Below are 23,033 nucleotides of genomic sequence, written 5' to 3'. Positions count from 1 at the left end.
ATCTAGGAAAAGGAAAGCTCTGATTTCAAGCCTCCACTGCCTTGCGGCTAATCCCACTCATGGGGAAGGCTTCAGGAGTAAACGGCGAGGAAATATCTGGAGCCAGAGTCCCTATGGCAGTCCTCCATTGAGTTCAATGTTGACTGTCAACTCCTGCGATGCTACTGGTACCAAACTTTATCGGTCTCTGCCATTCCTTTGGGTTCATCAGTTGCAGGAGAGGGGGAGGTGGCTACCTGGGCAGCAGCTTGCTCTCCATATCGTTCTGTCCAGGCTTGCACGTCTGGACAACTAGGAAGCAATATTCATGGTCAACTCTGACCGACGGAGGCCTCAGATTATCTGGACTATCGCAAGAGCATAGTTTGCTGACAGCAGCGTTGCAGGTAGACAGGGTGATGAAGAAGACACAGTCAGATCACTGAGTGTAGGAGCTGAGATGTTGCAGTTTATATAAGAGGCTGTGCTTGGAGTATTAAGTACAGTTTGGTCACCTGTTAAAGGAAAGGTGTGCTGAGACTAGAAAGTGTGTAGAAAAGATTTACCAAGAAGTTGCCTGGACATGGAGTTAAAAGAAGAGGTCGGAGGACTATATTCCTTGGAATGTAAGAGATTGTGGGGTAATCCGATAGAAGTATCTAATATCATGAGGGGGCATAAACAGGGTGAAAGCACATAGTCTTTTGCCCCGAAGGGAGATGCTAAAACCAAGAGGATTTAAGATCAGAAGCGAGAGATTTAACACGAGCAGTCTTGATTCTATACCTCATTGTGGTATGATTTTCTTCACTCACTCTGCAGAATCACTGTAGCTTTTCATAGATTCTATTGTATTTTCCTGTTCAGCGTGAATGCCCGCAAGAAAATGAATGCTAAGGTAGTAAATGGTGACACCTGTATAGATTGATAATAAATCTTTGAACTTTAATCCTTTCCTCTTTTACTGTTACCTGTATAACGAAGGTCTTACACTTGGTGATGCCAGTCTAGATCTTGATAAATTTTAAAAGCAAAAGGAGAAGAAAGGCACCAGTTGAATTACAAGAAAAGCACCCAAAATTGCTGCGAAAAAAAGAAAGGAAACAAAAACATCACGTCTTATTAAGCAAAGGCAAATAAAGATACCCTTGTCACTAGATTTCTAGGTTACATTTTGCTATCAGGTAGAATTTATTATGTCACACACCCTATTCTCAGACATTTTAGTTAGCATGGATAATAAGGTTGTTTCTGAAATAATTTTATTGGTTTTCAAAATTTTATTGACTTTTATTTTTATTCCTCTGTCAGCTTGCTTCCTTCGCCTCTGCTGCTGGAAGTCAGTGAGCATTGCTGGCTATCTTCCAGTTCTTCAGATAATTAATATCTTCATGTGAGGATAGTAAGCACTGGCAAACAGTTGGGTACATCACATCAGAGCCCTCACCTGCCATCCACACACATGCACCTTCCAGCAGGAAGCACTGGTTAACAATTAGGAGTGTGATCTCCGGCTGATACCTCCTTTCCCATGCTCAGGGAAAGCATTGCAACATCTGCAAGAAAAAAGTTCTGGCAGGGATCGGTTCATTTCATTCCGAATGGAGGACTGTCTTAGGGCTTCACTGCTCTGTGACACTCAGTTCTGCTCTGGAGTGAGATATTCAAGCTGGAGGCTTAATTGCACAGCTTGAATTTCTTGTGTAGCAAACCCACATTTTTGGGAAGTCGGATAAGAGTAGGACATTTACAATAAATGACATGGGCTGCGGAATAGATGAACAGAGAAATCTTGGTATCTGGAACGTGCTGCCAGAGAAGGTGATGGAATCAGATACAGGCGTTACATTTAAGAGGCGTTTGATGTGTTTGAATTGACAAGGCAGAGAAGAATACAGACCTCAATATGGGATTAGTGTAGATTGGTAAAACAGCCATTATTGACATGTTAGGTCAAAGGGCCCTTTTCTGTGCTGTAGTTTAACTGCATCACTCTCTTAAATTTGCTGCTTTGAAGGTGCCTCCAAGGTCAAGAAATCATAACAGTAGGAATTAAGGCATGCATCTTTTTTTTTCCTGATACGTGACCATTTCCACAAGTGTCATATTTTGCACAAATAAGTAATAACAGCGGGCAACATATTTTCTGAAGACCCCAGCACCTTCCTGATATATTGGCAGAGTTACTCAGAATGAAGACAGAGAAGGAATGTGGGAAGGGGTGGAGTAGGTAACGGTCAGCTGTCGGTCTGAAGTATTGGGATTCAAATCCCAATCTGAAAAATTGGGATATTGTAATATCGTACTGAGGGAGTGATGCACTGATGGACATCTTTTGCAAGAGGTTAAATGGAGGCCTCATCTCTCTCAGGTGCACTTATAACCATATAACCATATAACAATTACAGCATGGAAACAGGCCATCTCCGCCCTTCTAGTCTGTGACGAACTCTTACATTTGGGAGATCCCATCATGCTAATTTGGAGGGGAACTATCATCCTTTCTCCAAAGTAAGACTACTTGCTCAATCAACATTACTGAAATAATTTATCTGGTTATCATCGCGTTGTTTGTGGGAGCTTTCTGTGAACAATTGTTGTGCTTCATACATAACAACAATAACAAATTTGCTTCTTACTTAAATATTATGCCGAAACCTATTGACCACAATCCTGCCTTCCTAAAAAGGCACATCATCAGTCCCATGACCCCTCCTTGTTCCCCTCTATTTTGCTATTTATTCTGCCGATAAACTCTTCTTTCATTGTATAGGTGCTTCATTGGCTGGAGACCACCTTGGGTAATTATACAATTTGCCATATAAGGCAAACCTTATGTCAAATGATACAAATATTGTCTAACTTCAATGATGAGATATAGTTAATCAATTTTCAATGCCTGTCACTCCTTATAGTCTAAACTGCCTTTCCAGGTGAGGGTGATGTTCATCTGTACCCCTTCCAACCTGCATACAGTATTCGTGACAGAGCCTCCTGTACATTTGTGAGAACAAACAGTGACAAAATGACCGCTGTTGGGCAGAAGGTACAGAAGCCTGAAGTTCCACATCACCTGGATCAAGAACAGCCACTTGTCTGCAACTATTTGGTTCTTGAACTGATTGGCACAACTTTAATCCCATCTCATCAATGAAACATTGTGAACCACCTTGTACATTCAACATACTTGTTCTTGTTTATGACTTTTTGCAGTAATGTCTTGTTTTGCACATCATCTTGTATAATTTATGTATAATTATATTCTGTGTGTTGTCTGAATCTATGTTCCTAAGATGCTCCTGCAGGCAATTACCTTAATGTACCTGTCTCTCACAGTACTTGTGTACATGACAATGAGCTGGATGATGTGACTTGAGTTTACTCCACCACCAAGAAGATCAAGGATCAGCATCAACTTCATGTTTCCTTCCAAACCTCAAACTATCTTGACTTCAAAATGTATTTCTGTTCCTGCACTGTTGCTGGGCTGAAATTTCTTGGGGAGATATCTTCCCCACACGCACTGCAATAGTTCAATAAAAGTTCAAAGATGAAAGTTCAGAGTAAATTTAATGTCAATTTAATACATATATCACCATATACTGCTTGGAGATTCATTTTCTTGCAAGCATTCACAGTAGAACAAAGAAATACAATAAAATCAATGTAAAACTACCCGGGTCAGGAACCGCTCAGCAGTCTTATCACAGTTGCAAAGAAGCTGTTCCCAAATTTGGCCGCACGAGTCTTCAAGCTCCTGAGCCTTCTCCCCGAGGGAAGAGGGACGAAAAGTGTGTTAGCTGGGTGGGTCATGTCCTTGATTATCCTGGCAGCACTGCTCTGATAGCGTGCGGTGTAAAGTGAGTCCAAGGACAGAAGATTGGTTTGTGTGATATGCTGCGCCGTGTTCATGATCTTCTGCAGCTTCTTTTGGTCTTGCATAGGACAACTTCCATACCAGGTTGTGATGCACCCTAGAAGAATGCTTTCTATGGTGCATCTATAAAAATTAGTGAGTGTTTTAGGGGACAGGCCAAATTTCTTTAGTTTTCTCAGGAAGTAAAGGCACTGGTGGGCCTTCTTGGCAGTGAACTCTGCTTGGTTGGACCAAGTCAGGTCATTTGTGATATTGACCCCAAGGAACTTAAAGTTTTTGACCTGCTCCACTTGCGCACCACTGATGTAAATGGGGTTGTGTGGTCTACTACTCCTTCTGAAGTCAACAACCAATTCCTTCGTCTTGCAGACATTGAGGGACAGGTTATTGTCTTCGCACCATGCCACCAGATTCTTAATTTCCTCTCTGTACTCAAGCTCATCTTAGTGCCTGAGATATGAGGATTATCCTGTCAAAAGGGCAGAAGGTGTTGAATTCTGTAGACTTTGAAGTTTAGAAGGATGAGAAGTGACCTTACAAATAAGATCTTCAGAGATCAGAACAATGTAGATTTTGAAATGTTTCTTCTGGTGTGACAATCTCGAATGAGGGGTGGTAGTTTCAGATAAGGAGGAGTCATAAATACTTGATTTTATACTCCACTTTACTCCCAACAGATTCCAGAATGTTCAGCCTTTTGTTGTCCCCACCAATTACCTCCCTGCCTCTGTCTTGCTCTCATTTTTCCCTCTCCCATTGTTTATCACCCTGTCCTCACGTGGCTCCATCTATTGTCTGCTGGTTCTTGCTCCACCCCTTCCCCCCACCTCTTTAAATTGGCTATCTCATTTCTATCTTTCAGTCTACAGAAAATGGTCTTGACCCGGAACATCAACTCTCCATTTCCTTCCATAGATGCTGCCTGACCCACGGAGGTCTAAAAGCATCTTGTGTGTTGCTCCAGATTACAACATCTGCAGTTTCTTATGTTTCCACCTACCACTGAGGTTAGCAGAAATTTAATCCTTTAGAGCAAAGATTCCCAACCTGGTGTCCATGTCCCTCTCGTTCAATGGTATTGGTCCATGCTAAAAAAAAATGTTGAGAACTCCTGCTTTAGAGGGTACTGACTCTGTGGAATTCACTGTATTTAAAAAGAACATTGATCAATGTTCTGTCAATTTATAAGGCATTGCTCAGACCACATTTGGAATATTGTCAACAGTTTTGTGCCCCATATCTAAGAACTATAGAGGATCCAGAGGAGGTTTATGAAAATGATCCTGGAAAGAAGGGGTTAATGTACAAGAACATTTGATGTCCCTGGGCTGTACTTGCTAGAGTTTAGAAGAATGAAGGGTGATCTCATTGAAACCTACCAAATACTGAAGGGCCTAGATAGAGTGGATGCGCAGAGGGTTTCTCCAATAGTGAGGGAGTATAGGACCATAGGGCACAGCCTAAGAATAGGAGGACGTCTCTTTAAAACAGAGATAAGAAGGAATGTCTTTAGCCAAACTGTGGTGAATTTGTGGAATTCATGGCCATGGTGAGATTTGAGGCCAAGACTCCTGCTCAATAATACAACCTTTTAGGCATTAGTTCAATAATGTTGCCACATGTTTACTGTAGGTGGAAACACTCAGCCACCTGGACTACACAGTGAAATTGCAAAAGGCTGATCAAAGCTGTTTCAATGATTGCCCCAACATTACTTGGACGACATGTACACTTAACTGTTGCTTTGGTATCAGCTGCCATCAATAACATTGTCACCGTCTTTCAGCTGATCTGCAATGTTTTTATGCCAATATGCACCCAGCAGTAATCTTCTACTGAATAGTCAGGCAGCTAGTGCAATCGCTTTACAGCGCCAGCAATGTAACTGAACAGGGTTTGATTCCTGTCACTGTCTGTAAGGAGTTTGTCTGTTCTCCCTGTGACTGCGTGAGTTTCGTCTGAGTACTCTGGTTTCCTCTCACATCCGAAAGAGGTATGGGTTAGAGTTAGTGAATTGTGGGCATGCTACGTTGGCACCAGAAACGTGGGTACACTTGCAGGCTACTGCCAGAACATCCTCAGACTGTGTGCGCTGTTGACGCAAAATGATGCATTTCACTGCATGTTTCAATGTACATAGGACATATAAAGCTAATCTCTTTTTAATCTTTGAAAATTCTGCTTCCCAGTTGTCTATCCAGTGAGTACCCTCATCATTCACACATTAATGACTTAGTGCAATTATATTGACTAACACATTGTTAATTTCAAATTATTATGAAGTATTAACTTTGGAAACTAGTCTTTGGCATAACAGATGGCGTATGTATCTGTCAGCATCTTTGGCCCCTCATCTAAACATGTCAACATACCTTTCACCTCTGTCTTTTTCCATTGGCTCAATAAATCTCCCCTTAATGCACCTTTGTCAAATGGTGCTTTTGCAAATGATTTCCCAATTCCAAACACACTTTCTGGGTAAGGAATTTTCTCTAGAATTGCCACATGATTTCTCAGTGACTGTCATATTCTCTGGGACCATGTTCTTGTCTTGCCAATGCAGAATCATTTCAGTATGCTTCCTTGTCTCCACTTGAGATTCTGCCAACAATGGTGGTGTTATTGGCAAACTTATATAAGGCATTTGAGTTTTGCCTAGCCACAAAGTCATGACTAGAGAGAGAGTAGACAGTGGACTAAACATACTAACTTCTTTAAAGGTATCTTCTTTAGACCAACTTTCTGGAAATTCCTTCAGAATCTGAAAAGCTCTCTGCCAGCAAAAATAAACCTGGGGGGTAGAAGTTCAACCACACAATTAAAAAAATAGCTTGATGCTGTTAAAAATTAAGTTAACTAGTCTACACACATTCTGATGCCTTAGGCAGCTTGCCTAATTTTTCAGTAGAAATTTTGTTTTCCTTTATTGCCTTTTAGTTACACCATAGAGTTTCCCCAAATGACATCAATAGTGGTACAATACCACAAACTCCATCTCCATTGCAATTTTCAACTTCATTAGTCTGAAAAATGACTGTTCTTATTCATGCACATAATAATCAATCTCCTTAATGTTGTCTCCCCTAAAACTATGTTATTTAAGGTGTCAACAATCAAGCTGCACTTTTGCCTGCATGGAGACCTATGACCTCTAAAACTCCAAAGTTAATCCAATGTGCAACTAAGTTCTTTTTCATATGGAAATCATGTGCACAGTAACTCTCAATTTTCCATAATCAGAAAATTCCGTAAACCCAAGAGATTCTACAGGTGCTGAAAGTCCTGATGAAGTGTCTTGGCCTGAAATGTCAACTGTTCATACCTTTCCATAGATGCTGCCTCCAGCACTTTGCGTGTGTCACACTGGATTTGCAGCATCTGCAGATCTAACGTGTATGTGTTACTCAGGACATTCCAGCATGTTGATCTTTGCCACATCTCATCACTGCTTTAGGGAGGTCATGCATACTCCATTTACTTTTCCTTTGGTTTACAGGAGCAGGCAGAGTGGTCGAGGTTATTTGCCTGCTTTGTGGGCTTCCCTGCATTGGATACATTCAGAGGCTACGCTCATGGCCTACAGATTGCTCCCCAGCAACCTCTTAGCAGAGATATATAAGACTATAGATGCTGGAATCCAGAGCAAAAAGTACAATAATACAAACTGTTGTAGAAACAGTGGGTTGTTGTTCTTCACCAATTCTTTTCCATTAGTGTAGCACCAATTAACTCATAGCTAAACACCACTGTGGTTGGAATGGTGCTGTTTATATAATGATATGACACTTCAAGAGCTGGCTGCCAAGGTTGCACCTGCTGGGATAGATGCTGGCAAGTGTGACAACTTGTAACACACCTATAGTTGTCATAGTTTTACACAGGGTAACCCAACAACACTGTGCTGTGAACCTCACAGATGAGGTTCTTTGTGCAAATTTTATCAGGAAGAACACTGTCTTAGTAGAAACTTCTAGGCCTCAGTGTATTTAATATATTTTTCTTCTTTTTTATGTTTAACTTGGAGCAAAAATTATAAATACATTTTAATTCTTATATTGGGGAATGTAACGTTACTATCACATGCCATAGTCACGTTACTTATTAAAATTGTGAAAGACAAGTAGATTTGGGATCATTCAGTTATAAAATTGCTGGGTTAAAGGTTAGTGATTGCTGTGTGGCGTTAACTAAGTCAGAAACATTTTTTTCTTTGAAATGACTATTCAAGGTCCAGCAAAGTGAATTTACTATCAAAGTACATATATGCCACCATATACTAACCCTGAGATTCATTACTTGTGGGCATTCACAGTAAATATAAAGAATTAAAAAAACCAGTAAATATTGAGAATATGAGATGAAGAGATGTTGAAAGTGAATCTATAGGTTGTGGGAACAGTTCATTTTTGGAGCTTGTGAAGTTGAGTGAGGTTGTCCCCTTTCTTCAAGAGCTTCATGGTTGAAGGGTAATAACATTTCTTGATCCTGGTGAGGTGAGTTCTGAGGCCCCTGTACTTCCTTTCTGATGACAGCAGTGAGAACAGAGCATGGCCTGAATGGTGGAGATCCTTGACGATGGATGCTGCTTTCCTGCAATAGTGCTCCATGTAGATGTGCTCAATGGTGGGGAGGGTTTTACCTCTACCTATTTCTTTTTGTAGCTTTTCCATTCAAGGGCATTGGTGTTTCCATACCAGGCCATGAAGTAACAAGTCAATATACTCTCCACCTTACATCTATAGAAGTTTTTCAAAGTTTTATAAGATATACCAAATCTTCACAAACTTCTAGGAAAGTAGAAGCAATGCTGTGCTTTCTATGTAATGGCACTTATGTGCCGGACCCAGGGCAGATACTCTGAAATGATAACATAGAGGAATTTAAAATTTCTGACCCTCTCCATCTCTGATCCCCTGATTAAGGACTGGCTCATGGATCTCCAGCTTCTTCCTCCTGTGGTCAATAACCAACTCCTTGGTCTTGCTGACATTGAGTGAGAGGATGATATCGTGGCACCACTCAGCCAGATTTTCAATCTCCCTGATTTGTCACCACCTTTGATTTGACCATCCAGGGTGGTGTTGTCAGCAAATTTAAATATGGCATTGGAGCTGTGTTTAAACTCACAGCCATAAGTATAAATCAAGCAGAGCACTAAGTTAAACACACAGCACCTGCGCTGATGGTAATTGTGGAGGATTTGTTATTGTCAACCTGAACTGGCTGGGGTCTGCTGGTGAGAAAATCAAGGATCCACTTGCACAAGGAGGTACTGAGGTCTAAATTTTGATGCTTATTGATTAGTTTTGAGGGGATGATAGTAATGAATGATAGTCAATGAAGAGCAGCCTGATATATACATCTTCACTGTTGAGATGACTACTGTTGAGTGAAGAACCAATGAAATGGCGTCTGCTCTTCTCCTGTTGTGATGGTTGGCAAACTGGAGTGGATCACAGTCGCTTCTCAGGATCCTCGACACAGTGAATGTAAGTGCTACTGGATGATAGTCACTGAGGCAGGTTACTATATTCTTCTTAGGCATCGGTATAATTGAAACCTGCTTGAAGCAGGTGGGCACTTCAGACAGTTGATATCAAAGTGATTCTGTGTTCAAATTATTTGATATCGAAGTGCGACCATTGCTGAAGGTTAGTATACCATAGTTTGATGATATAGGCTGACAAAAGTCTCAATTCCTATGCATTATAGCATAAATTTTGAATATCCAGATGAAAATTTTAACTCAATTTTTATTTATTAAATTTGTATTTTTAAAATTCTTTGTGTTGTAGGAAGCAGTAAAGACAGAATTAGCTAATTCCTCAAGCAGCAGGGCCCAGGTCCAAGACTGAGGACGGACCTGAGATTTGGACAACTTAATCGCTATGCCACATTGAAAAGTTCAGGGTGTCAAGGCCAGAGGTGAGGGACGGGCCTGCTGAGCTGGCTGCACCATGAGGTTTACTTTTCTCTGTGCTGAACTGAGGCTGTGGCCTGTAAATAACGGGTTCCTGGATCGGATGCAGTGATGTCTGGCTTCGTGGCTGTGGACTCACTTCCATGAACTTCAGTTCTGAATGTTATTTGCTTACTTTTATTGTTTGCCATTTTTTTCCCTGCACATTGGGTGCTTGACGGTCTTTTTTAAATGGATTCTATTGGCTTTCTCTGTTTTGTAGCTGCGTACAAGGAAATGAATCTTGAACTTGAATGTAGCATACATACTTTGATAAGAAATGTACTTTGAACTTTGTAACTGAATCGAAGGCCACAATTATGGAAGAAAGGTTTGACCAGATGATTTAAGAGATATTCTTTCAATATAATCATTGTGGAAAAAAAAGCAAGACAGGAGAAGACATTTGCAACTTGGACAGCTTGGATAGGTTCAGCTGAAGGCCCTGTTTTCTTGCTACTTAGCTGAATGACCTCATGATTTAGGAAAGAATAGGAAGATGTGTATTAATATGGAGCCTTTAGTGACCACAAGGTGGCCAAAGTATTTTGTCTGACTCAGTGGCTCAACTAGCAGAGCTGCTGCCTCACAACTCCAGTGTCCCAGTTCAATCCTGATCTGTGGTGTTGTCTGAGTGGAGTTTATTCTCTCCCTCTCTCTCTCTCTGTCTCTCCCTCTCTCCCTCTCTCTCGCTCTCTCTCTCTCTCATAGAATCTGGAAGGAATTGATAGAAATGAGGGGAGAGCAAAATGGATTTGTGTAGGGATACTTGATGGGGATATCTTCAATGGGCTGAAAGGTCTTTTAATGCTGTGTCACTTTTTACATTATGAAGTTATATCCGGTATGGAGGGGCCACTGCACACCATTAGAAAAAGCTGCAGGAGGTTGTAAACTCAGCCAGCTCCACCATGGGCGTTAGTCTCCTCACCATTGATGAAATCTTCATAAGGCAATGCCTCAAAAAGGTGGCATCCATCATTAAGGACCACTATCACCCAGAAAAAGCCCTCTTATCTTTACTACCATGAGGGACATGAAGACTCAATGTTTCGGGAACAGCTTCTTCCCCTCTGCCATCAGATTTCTGAACAGGTAATGACTCCATGAACACTACCTCGCTATTTTTGCTCTTTATTTGCACTACTTACTTAATTTTATATATATTTCTTATTGTAATATAGAGTGTACAGTATTTTATATTGCGCTACACCGCTGCTGCAAAATGTCAAATTTCATGACATACAATACATCAGTGATCATAAACTGGATTCTGATTCTGATTTTGAATTGAGGTCTTGTCACTTAGCAATGTGAGAAATTATGTATCTAATGCATGCATCGAGTAATACTATGGTTTTAACAAACGTATGTTGTTGTTTGCCTTCAATATAAGGGATCTGAGGACAGGGAGTCAGGATGCAGCTCAGCCATGAGTTTACTGAATAGTGCCACCCAGCGCTCCCTCTCCTTTAACGTCCATGAAGCATCACTTTTTGCACCTTGAATATTACTTTATGTGCCTCTGGAGTGAGAATCCACAGCCTTCTGAATTAGAATGGTAGTAATTATGGCCATAAATTACAGCTGGCATCTGAGAAAGGATAGTCTGGGAAAGTACAGAGGATGCAAGAAAACAGGAACAGCAGTAGGCCAATCGGCCCCTCAAGCCTACCCCATCACTCCTTGTGATCGTGGATGATCTAAACCAGGCCCCAACTTCTCTTCTGTGCTAATTCCCCAGAGTCCTCAACTCCCCAAACTTTCGAACTTTCAAAACACTCTTATTCTGACCTATTGGTCCGCGGTCTCGTGCACTGTTACAGTGATGCCCAGTCTTGAGAAACAACAGCTCATCTACCCTGTGGGCATGATGTAGCCCTCTAGATTTAATAGTGAATTCTGTAACTTCAAGTAACTTGCTTTCTGTCTGTATCAGTTGTCCACCTGTGATGTTGATCCAGCTTCATTGTTTTCTTTCCTTTACCCCTTGTTTATATTTCCTCTGGGAGTAAAGGGCATGCGCAGCCTGACCTGCCAGGCATAACTTCCTGCTCTGCATTTCACACTTCCTACATTCCTTTGTCTATGATCTCATTCTCTAGCTGCTCTTATTCACCCAATGACCAGATAACCTCATTCACAGCTTCGAGTCATGGAGACATACAGAACGGAGGCAAGCCTATCAGCCCAACTCAGCCATGTTGACTGTGTTGCCCAGTGAGCTACTCCTGTTTGCTTCTATTTAGCCCATAGCCCTCTAAACCTCTCCTATCCATGTACTTTTATAGGTGGCTTTTAAATGTTGCTAACTTACATGGAAGTCTGGCTTTACCCAATCAGAGACATTCCCCTTTTCCAACCCATCTTCTTTCTTTAGGAGTCCTTTTCAGTTATAATGAAAAGTCTCCTGACTTGAAACATCAATTTTATTTCTCTGCCTGCAGGTGTAGTCTAACCTGCAGAATTGTCCTGTATTTTCTGCCTTGATTGTTCGGTCAATTATTTGGGATTTTTGAAACACACAGGGAACAAAAATATAAACTTCATTATCTTAAAAAATCCACTTTAACCAAAAATACATTTTAGAAATGTGATTGCAAGAGGAATTCTTAATTGTGGCTTGTATTTTGTGCTAAATGTACTACTATCACAAATAACTTTATTTTTCTGATCGTATATTAGCTGCTAACCCTGACAACTCCATGCACGGTGCTGAATAGGATTAATTAGAATTGCACTCGGCACAGTATGCCAAGGACAAATCACATCCCCTCACAGTTGTCTTACTGGGGCTTTTATACGGCTTGGGTTCAGCTGGAAGTCACATGACTTGCTCTGCACAGAGCATGCCCGAACTAGCAGTGCAGCTGAGAGTAGAGCTAAATACAAGAGCTGGAAGAACACAGGGCTTGAGATTCATCCCTATCTGTCTCTTGGTTCTGGCTTCTCGCTCTGCTTCTCTGGTGTCACAGTGTTACGAGCCAGCTCACTGACAGGGGTAAACAAAAAAATCCTCAGCATCTTTGTTCACAGTGAGTACCATTATTGTTCCATGGTCCCTTTAATCAAACAATGACAACAAAGAATACTGCTAAACAGCGTTAAACCCACCTACCCGTCTGTTCCAAGTAAAAAATAACCCCCACCCAGCCCTGTCTTTGTTGCTGCTTTCTGCATCTATAAATTCCAAGCTTACATTTATTTCTATACAGCTGCCTAAAGGTTTGGACGAATTGTGATGTGAGTGTGTTAGTCAACCAGTTGTTGTGTGGGGTGACAAACCGTGGGTTCCTCGTCCCTCTCAATACTTACAATGGCTCTGGCCCACTGTTGGGCCTGTCTGCTGCAGGTTTGATGGAAATTAGAGGAGAAGAAAGTAATCTGTGAGGAAAACCTCACCCAGATCTGACTGTTTCTTCTGCACTTAGTTTCTCAATTAGTATTACAATGGCATGGATGTTATATCATCATTTTTAAGCAATGCAATCTGGTTTAGCCCCCTACTAGAGAGTGAAATGAATTTTGTATAATCTGGATTAGTTCATACAATGCAATGATTTTATTGACTGTGTCTATTGTTGCATTTTCCATTGTAATATTGTTTCTGCACGAAAGTGTGTACTGTTTGACTAACAGGCTTTCTGGCCCAGCATTTGATCGTGTATATTGTGCTAATGAAGTTGAATTTCATTGGTTTAAATTCATTTTTTTTTGAATGGCTTATTTTAAGGAAAGAATAAATCTGAAGCAGGAGAAATATGAAGCTGTCTATGGGTTTTGTGAACTCGTTGTTTGTAGTAATTGTTCTCTGCCGCCCAGGGGCTGATTACAAGGATGCCACCATTCAGTTCTCAATCTTGAGTTCAAATTCGGAGTTGGATGAGTCCTATTTCTCTGTGAGATTGACCTGTTTGAATTTTGCCAGCTGGTTGTGGGGCGGTATCTTGGAATAGTCTGCTCTTAGCATCTCTTCTCATTGATAGGTACATGCTCATAGGCTAGCGGGAGCAGGGATTGCAGCCTAAGAGAAGAACACGTCCACAACACCGTGATCAGTCAACTAGATCGCCCACGATGACCAGAGTTCCTTGTTTAAAAGACTTTATCACATGGATTTAACTCAGCAGAGGTGATTGTTGCTTAATTTTGTATGCACTGGGACTCTGATTCTGCCTGTACTTTTCTCAAAGTTGGCCTAACTTGCTTGCTACCTTAAGCAACATTTTGTGCATACAATTAAGCAATACAGGAGCAGGGCTTAGACACCCAGGCAGTAGAAATTTGTCTTCTGAAAGTGCTATCCCTGAGATGAAGGTGAGCAGAGTTTCAGTAGCCTAGGTATATACTTGCTGGAATTCAGACGTGAAAGGGGATCTTATAGAAACTTATAAATAATGGACAGGGATAGATAAGATAGAAGCAGGAAAGTTGTTTCCACTGGCAGGATGTCAGACTAGAACTATGGAACATATCCTCAAAATTCTGGGGAATAGATTTAGGACAGAGATGAGGAGAAACTGTTTTTCCCAATGAATAGTGAGACTGTGGAATTCTCTCCCGAGAGGAGCAGTAGAGGCTACCTTATTAAAAATATTTAAGAAACAAATAGATGTATATTTGTGGAACAAGGGAATTAAGGGTTACAGAGAAAAGCTAGGTATGTGGAGTAGAGTCCATGACCATATGGAGCCATGATCTTATTGAATGGTAGAGCAGACTCGAAGGACCAGATGGACTACTCCTGTTCTCACTTCCTATGTTCTTACACTGGACTAGTACAACAGCTCCACTGAACTCAGAGGAAGTAGAGTTCAGCTTTCATGTTTCATACTCAGAGGAGGCTTATGATATACAGTATCAAATTCACTATACTCTCAATTAATGAATGATTGTTTACTACAGAGTTTCTCACTGAATTACACACTATTAAGTGATTTGATCATGACATCCTAATGATTTCTTCAGTAAATATGCCACAACTTACATTGAGTGATAACAGAATAAGAATCGTTATGCAAAAATCCTTGTAATCTTTATTAGTCCTTTTACAACCTTCTTTGACCACTTCACTGATCACTCACTCTGTCTCAAAGACCCAACTGAAGCACAAATCTTCCAATCTCATATTTACGTGTTAGGTTGTTTTAACTCATTGTGTGATTTCTGGGCGGACTGCCAGGCACATTTGGACCCCAGTCCCCAGAAATAAAAAGATTTTAAAGCAAATATTATAAATTATAAAGAATATAAGAAAGCACTAACTTCGTTCATTGCTTCTTCTCTCTTTCTCACAAATACACCAGTGATAAAACAAAATGGCAGAACTAATTGAAGTCACTCATTAATCCAGGAGGGCATCCAAAATAATCATTGTGTGAGTCCACGTCAGTATTTGCATTGTTCAGGGTTGAGGAGCTTTGACGTAAAGCCTTGGATTCTAGGGCCTTTGACTGGATGTTGTGATGGAGGAGTATCCACATCGTGCAGAAGCCTCAGATTTGCCATTGTAAATTGCCTGAGGATGGGGAAGCAGTGCAGAGATTTCTTCAGTTTTGAGGAGGTTGTGAATTAGTTCTGTGTACACTGGGAGAAAAAAGTCAATGATCACAGGGTGAAGCATACTGTTGTTCCAAGGAATGTTCTACCTCTGAGCACCTCTAGGCAGCTATATATCTACTTTAAATAGATTGCTGATGATCCATGAATCTTTTGAACATGAACTTTGACCTCACCTGTTAAGCTGGCCCCTTGTTGTGCAAGTCTTTGTTTAATCACCCTGCCTTTGGTTACCTGCCCTTGCAATAACCGCTGACACGTTCTCTGTTCTTGTTTTTGTGTGATTGCATTTAGAGTAAAACGGAATCTTATCATGACGTAGGATGAGTCTATTTGGCCCATTGGAAGTATGCTGGCTCCAACTGGACTAATCCTTTTTGTCCCATTTCCTATCTGCCTATTTCCTGTACGTTTGTAACTTAATTTGTCACACATGCCCATCAATCCTACTTGGATTTTTTTGTGCCAACCAACCTATATGATTGGTTGTACATTGTACAGTAACCAAATAAGCAAACCTCTCGCACATTTTTGGGAAATGGGAGGAAAATGGAACAATTGGAAGTAACCTGTGCAGTCAGAGAGACGGTCAGATACCATTCAGACAGTACCCAAGATCAGAACCACGCACCCTCTCCCTTTACACTGCCATTCTTGAGCTCTCATCTTTGCTGTGAATTATAAAACCATGAGATGGCACCAGTGAGCAATGTGACCAATGGCGACATCCGCACACAATTCACTGAACAACTTCTTCTTTTAAATATGCTTCTTCTCCTGAACTGCAATTAATGACAGCCTCTGACTTCCATTTTGATTATGTATTTTTGGGCAAACTGAGCGATATTGAGCTTTTGCTATCTCCTGGGGAATTCAGTGAGGCTGAGATGGAGTGTGCAGCCATCGTTTCCTACTGGCGGCCGGCACTATTACTCCACGGCAATTAAAACATCGAGCAAGGTTGAAATCAATGAGGACACGAGCGGAAGATGAGCGGGTGTTCAGCACCATCTGCCTGTGTTTGACTGGTCCCTCTCGCTGCTGCTGGAGGAAGGTGCAGGAGTCTCGGGTCCCATGTTGCAAGGTTCAATCAGGGGTTGTGGTTGTGGCACCCCATGGTTTGATGTTTAATGTCCTCAGTGCTGAATGTTTTACATAGCTGTGGGCGCTCTTTATTTTTTTTGGAGAACTCTGCAGTTCATTTTCCATGTGTTTCTGATTATTCTTTTTTTGCTATTTGCATCACTTGATCGAGGTACTTTGGAGCAGGACTGTCTTGTTGGCTGTTGTCTGCATTTATCGACACAGCACTAAACTGGACTAACTTATTGACTGTCACTCCTGGACTGTTTTGGGTACTCTGTGGTTAGAATTTTAATATTCTGTGTGTTATTTGCTTGCTTTTTGCTGCTTTCACCATTTGTTATTTTTTGCATGTTGGATGTGTGATGTTTTCTTTAAACTGTTTCCATGGGGCTTCTTTGCTTTCTGGCTGCCTACAGGAGGGTGAAACTCAGAATTGTATACTGTGTACATACTTTGATATAAAATATGCTTTGATACTTTGAGACATAGGATCAGAATTAGGCCATTCAGCCCATCAAGTCTGCTCTGCCATTCCATCATGGCTGATCTATTATCACTCTCAATCCCATTTTCCTGCCTTCTCCCCTTAACCTTTGATTCCCTTACTAATCAAGAAGGTATTTTAAATATATGTACCCAGTCAAGAGGAGACAGATTGCAAATACATAAACTACACAGCAAATTCTTCTTGACATTAAGCTGAGAACGTTTAAGAACTGATCAAGGGTCTCAGTCTGAAACATCGAATGTCCATTTCTCTCTAGAGATGCTGATTAACTTGCTAAGTTTCTCCAGCATTTTGTGTTTTGCTCTGGTTCAAGCACTGGTCTGTTCCAATAAAGCCTCTGATATTTTAACTTTAACCCTTTGCTTCCATTAATCTGCATACATCTCTAGTCATTGATATGTATGGCTTATAGGATTTGGAGTAAATATTTATCTATAAAACAGCAACAATGGCTTGTGTTCCACCATGCATAATAATGGGAGTACCAAGAGACGAGTATGTGCTAGAGGAAAGATGGAGAGGTGTGAATCTTCTCACTTCTCCTGGTGGATGGAACTCAAATCAGGTTTATTATTTCTAACATTCCACTGAGCAGAAGACATAAAAGTTTTGTGGCAGCTCTATAGTGCAATACATAAATATATATTATAAAGTTCAATAAGCAATATGCAGTTTATGTAAAAAGGAGTGCAAAAAGAAAGTAAAAAAATGAGGTGGTGTACATGGGTTGTTCACAAATGTGGTGGCAGAGGGGAAGAAGCTGTTCCTAAAATGTTGAGTGTGTGCTACTGTATATAGTAGCTCCTCACTGGTGGTAGTAATGAGAAGAGGGCATGTACTGGGTGCTGGGAGTCCTTCGTGATGAATGCTGCCTTTTTGAGGCATCTCTTTTTGAAGATGCTGGGGAGGCTAATGTCCATGGTAGAGCTAACAGAGATCACAACCCTCTGCAGCTTTTTTCTGATCCTATGATTTTCCCTCCATACCAGGCTGTGATGCAGCCAGTTAAAATGTTGTCCATGGTGCATCTGTAGAAATTTGCTTGAGTCATTGCTGACATACCAAATCTCCTCAAACTCTTAATGAATCATAACTATTGCTGTGCTTCCTTCATAATTGCATCAATATGTTGGGCCTAGGATAGATGTTCAGAGATGTTGGCACCAGGAACTTGAAAGTGCTCACCCTTTCTACTGCTGATCCCCCAATGACAACTGGTGTGCATTCCCTCAACTTCCTACTGTTATTACATCCCACTGATATTTTAGTAATGGCACTGTGTATTAATAATCCTGATTAACTTTGTCCCACGTTCCAGATGCTTAGTCCTTTGGTATTTGAATTGTTGACAATTCTGTGTATTCACAATGAAGCAATGATAAATGGTTGGGTGCAGCAAGGGTTTTTGTTATTAAGCTGGAACATCTTCTGTAGGGCGTTTTCTCTTCATTATTTGTGAATGGGTTAACTCTCCCATCTAAAGGATTAACAACAAATGCAACAGAGCAGCAAGTGAAATTTGTGATTATTCCCATGCAATCTCCCTCAACATCGATTACCCTAGCCCCTATGTCTGTTGTGCTTTGAAAAGTTGTACACATTCTAAATATCCAATGTCGTGGAATAGCCTTGGACTGCCAAAACGCCCTAGTGTCTCTCATACAGCTCCATGCTCTGTTGTATCTCCTCCCATTGTGCCCAGATATTTGGCCGTAAGACCATGAGACACAGGAACAGAATTAGGCCATTCAGCCATCCAGTCTGTTGTGCCATTCATCATAACTGATTTATTTTCCCTCTCAACCCCATTGTCCTGCCTTCTCCTTGTAGCCTTTAACACCCTTACTAATCAACAATCTATCAACTTCTGCTTTAAATATACCCAGTGACTTGGCTTTTACTGTTGTCTGTGGCAATGAATGGCACAGATTCACCACCCTCCAGCTAAAGATAAAAATCAACAAGGATTGTGCCAGACAGCCTACAAGTGTTGCTACACAGTATAACATGCCCATGACTTACTAACCTTAACTGTATGTCTTTGGAATATGGGAGGAAACTGGAGTACCTGGAGGGAACATACATGGTCACAGGGAGAATGTATAGACAGCACAGGGATTGAACATTGGTGACCACTAGTGCTATAATAGTATTATGTTAACAGCTATGCTACCATACCTCCTCTTTATAAAATGTTTGAGGACATTTTAGAAAAAGTCTGAGGCTCTCTCAAGGTTTCGCAAGTGATATCGAGGTCTGTTGTTTTTTTGTCAAAATCCTACAGGGCAGATCTCATGTTAGATGCTGTGGCTGTGAATGTGATTATGCATTTTGTAATTGTATGCACTGAGGGCTGTATAAAATACTAGTTTTTTTTTTCCCAGCCAACCAAAAGAACCTTCTAAAATGTGTGGAAACCTTCACTGACCCATTTTGTTTAAAACACTTCCTCTACTACCATTGACTGCATCCTGGGAATTTCATTATTTAGCTAATCCTGAGTTAGATTGGACAAGAGATTTTCTTCATCACTTACACTGCCATTTATAAGAACTGAAGTGGAGTGGACTTCATTTTCCCTGCAGTCTTGCCTGTCATTTAATATAGGCTTCATGCTTTATTTCATCTTTATTTCCAGCTGAGTCTCCTATTTAATGCACAACATTAGAGCAAAGGAAATAGCCATTCAGCCCAAATGCCCGCTTTACCATTCAGCAAGACCATAACTCCAATTTCCTGCATTATCGCCACAATCTCAATTCCATTATGTTTAAAACTCTATTAACCTCTGTCTTAACTATATTCAGTCACAGCCCTCTAGACCAGAGAATTTTAAAGCTTAACTATCCTCTGGCTGGACAGAATTATCTCCTGAGTGGCACATCCCCAATTTTGAGATTGTGACCTTTGTTCGGACAAGAGAAAATATCATCCCAGCATCAGTGTTAAAAAAAGAATGCCATGCACATGAGGTCACTTTACATTCTTCTAAACATCAGAGTATTGGCATATTATTCTTAATTGCTCCTCAAGGGGCAACTCTATGCAAAATCTATTGGTCTTAGCCTCATACCCAACACTCAAGTTTTTATATCTCTCTGAATTCAGATTCGGATTATAGGCCATAGACTAGTACAACACTGGAACAGGCCTTTCAATCCATGATGTTGTGCTTAACCAATTATACCAGCTCCTGAAAGCTTATGGAGTGCCAGACCATCTACTGAGAGCAATAGAGTCCAGCTATACCAAAACCATGGCGAAAGTTGTATCACTAGACGGAGAAACAGCAGTGTTCGAGCTCCTAGCTGGTGTGCTGCAAGGAGACTCTCTGGCACCATACTTCTTTATAATCGTCCTGATTACGCTCTACGTCAAGCTACCAAAGATCAGGACAAGCTTGGTTTTACCATAAAACCAGGACGAACCAAAAGGGTCAGACCAGTTACGCTCACAGATCTCGATTTTGCAGAAGACATAGACCTGCTCTCTGACCAGATGGAGGAAGCACAGCAGCTACTGACAAAAGGGGAAATTGAGTGCAATAAAGTTGGACTTCACCTAAATACTAAAAAGACCGAGTACATGGCCATTAACTGCGATGAATGTACTCTCAAGACCGTAAAGAATGATACTATTAAGAAAGTCTTTGACTACAAGTACCTCCGGGTCAAGAATGATGAGCTTGGAGAAGGACATAAAGATACAGAAGGCACTGGCGTGGAGGGCTATGAACGACATGAAGGAAATCTAGAAGTCAAACCTGACCAGAGGGTTTAAAAAGAGGATCTTCACACCAGTCATAGAGTCCATTCTCATGTACGGATGCGAGACGTGGACATTCACCAAGACAATGCGAAAGTCTCTAGATGGTTGCTATACACAAATGCTCCAGATGGCTCTTGACGTGAGTTGGTAACAGCACATGACAAACATCGAGCTCTATGACGACCGACCGATGCTCACCACTAAAATCGAGGCAAGAAGACTGCAACTAGTGGGGCACTGTCTACGCCATCCTGAGCTACCTGCCAGCCTAGTCATCTTATGGGAGCCCAAGCACAGGAGGATGAACCCTGGGCGCCCTCCCAAGACTACGGTCAACACGCTCCTAGACGACAGCGGCGCGGCTAATGTAGATGAACTGAACACACTGATGAGGGAGAGGGAGAAGTGGAGAGTCCCTCATCATGCCCAACGCCGGCCCCCTAGGCCTGAGTCGACGTAGTAGTAATTAAACCAGTCATTAAAAGCCTAATTAAACTCGTCATTTTCCCCACAGAAGACCATATCCTTCCATTCTCTGCATATTCAGGAATAAGAGCCTTTTAAATGTCTTTATCATATTTGCCTCCTCTACCAGCCCTTGTTCTGCACATCTCCTTTGAACTTACCCCCTCTCACTTTAAGTGCAATGCCATTCAATGCATGTATGAAACACTTTGACCCCGGGGATAAAAGGACACTGGCTTCGTAATCTTACAGTATTCATCAGGTCTCCCCTCAGACTCTGCCACTCCAAAGAAAACAACCCAAGTTTTTTCCGCTTCTTCTTATAGCTCCTACCCTGTAATCCAGGCAGCATGCTGGTAAATGTCTTTAATACCCTCTCCAATGTCTCCACAACCCAACAATGGGAATTAGAGGGGGGAATCTCATGTTGTGATGCACAATGATATTGGAAGTAGATATTGACTAGAGGAGGTATTTTTCACCAGCAGCGTAGATTGGGGGGTCGCTTTGTCGAGCTCCATCTTTTGCTCCATCTGCAACAAGTAAGATTTCTCAATGACCAAAAATTTTAATTCCAATCCCCATTCCCATTCCAACACGTCAGTCTATGGCCTCCTCTACTGCCACAATGAGCCAATTCTCAGTTTGGAGGAGCAACACCTCATTTTCCATCTGGGTAACTTCCAACCTATGGCATGAACATCAATCTTGTCCTGAAACATCGTGAGTTTATTCATTTCTGTAGATACTGCCTGACCTACTGAGATCCTCCAGAATTTAGTGTCTGTTGCTCTAGATATCCAACATTTTGTCTTTAGGATATAACCCAGTGGCCACTTTCGCTAGCTCCTCTACCTAATAAATTAGCCACTGGGTATATTAATGTTTGTGATCTTCTGCTGCTGTAGGCAAGCATCCTAAACTCCAGAGACTGTTGTGCAGGAAAATCCCAGGAGATCGGCAGTTTCTGAGATACTCAGACCACCCTGTCTAGCACCAACAATTTTTCACAGTCAAAGTCACGTAGCTCACATTTCTTCTCCATTCTAATATTTGGTCTGAACAACAAATGAACCTCTTAACAATTACTGCCTGCTTTTATGTACTGAGTTGTTGTCATGTGTTGGCTGATTAGATATTTGCATTAACGAGCAGGGAACTAGCTGTACCTAATAATGTGGCCACTGAGTGTACTATGTCTACGAGTAGAGTGATCCAAACTGTCATCTGTGAAGATCATGAGATCTTGTAGGTTCTTATGGTGGCAGAAGGCTGATACATCTGCCCTCAGAGTTTCATGTAGCAGTCTGAATTTGTGAGTTGGCCTTTAAATGGAGCAACCCTCACAGAGAAAATACCCTGGTGGTCTCAGTAAGCAACCGACACTACCAGCACAATGACTAAACACAAGCAACGAAATCACCCACAAAGAGATGTAAAGCATTACGTGGTAGACTCATTCAGGAAGTCAGGAGGCGTGGAATCTAGGGAAAGTTGACTACATGGATTCAGAATTGGCTTGCCTGTGAAGGTAGTAGGGGGTAGTAGATGGAGCATATTCTGCCTGGGGCTCAGTGACCGTTCATGTTCTGCAGGCATCTGTTCTGGAACTCCTGATCTTAGTGATTTTTACAAATAACTTGGATGAAGAAATGGAATTGTGAGTAATCTTGCAGATGACACTAAGTTTGGTGGTGTAGAAGGTTGTCAGGGGTTACAACAGGACATTGACAGGATGCAGAGCTGGGCTGAGAAATGGCAGATGGAGTTCAATCTAGTAAAGTTTGAAGTGATTATATTTTGGAAGATCAGACTTGAACACAGATTATGGA

General features: G+C 41.3%; 1 protein-coding gene across 4 annotated transcripts in view; it reads left to right on the top strand.

Annotated features, from left to right (window-relative positions):
• Nucleotides 1-12,692: 12,692 nt before the first annotated feature.
• Nucleotides 12,693-23,033, top strand: part of LOC134358209 (protein mono-ADP-ribosyltransferase PARP6) — a 158,921-nt gene continuing 148,580 nt past the window's right edge. For all 4 annotated transcript variants that reach the window (XM_063070213.1, XM_063070212.1, XM_063070211.1 and 1 more), the window contains exon 1: nt 12,693-12,850. The gene's annotated coding sequence lies outside the window, so the exon portion shown is untranslated. The remainder of the gene's footprint in view (nt 12,851-23,033) is intronic.

This window comes from Mobula hypostoma, chromosome 18, assembly GCF_963921235.1.
Source record: "Mobula hypostoma chromosome 18, sMobHyp1.1, whole genome shotgun sequence".
NCBI lineage: Eukaryota > Metazoa > Chordata > Chondrichthyes > Myliobatiformes > Myliobatidae > Mobula > Mobula hypostoma.
Note: the sequence above shows the minus strand (reverse complement) of the source record. Positions and strands in the feature narration are given on the sequence as shown.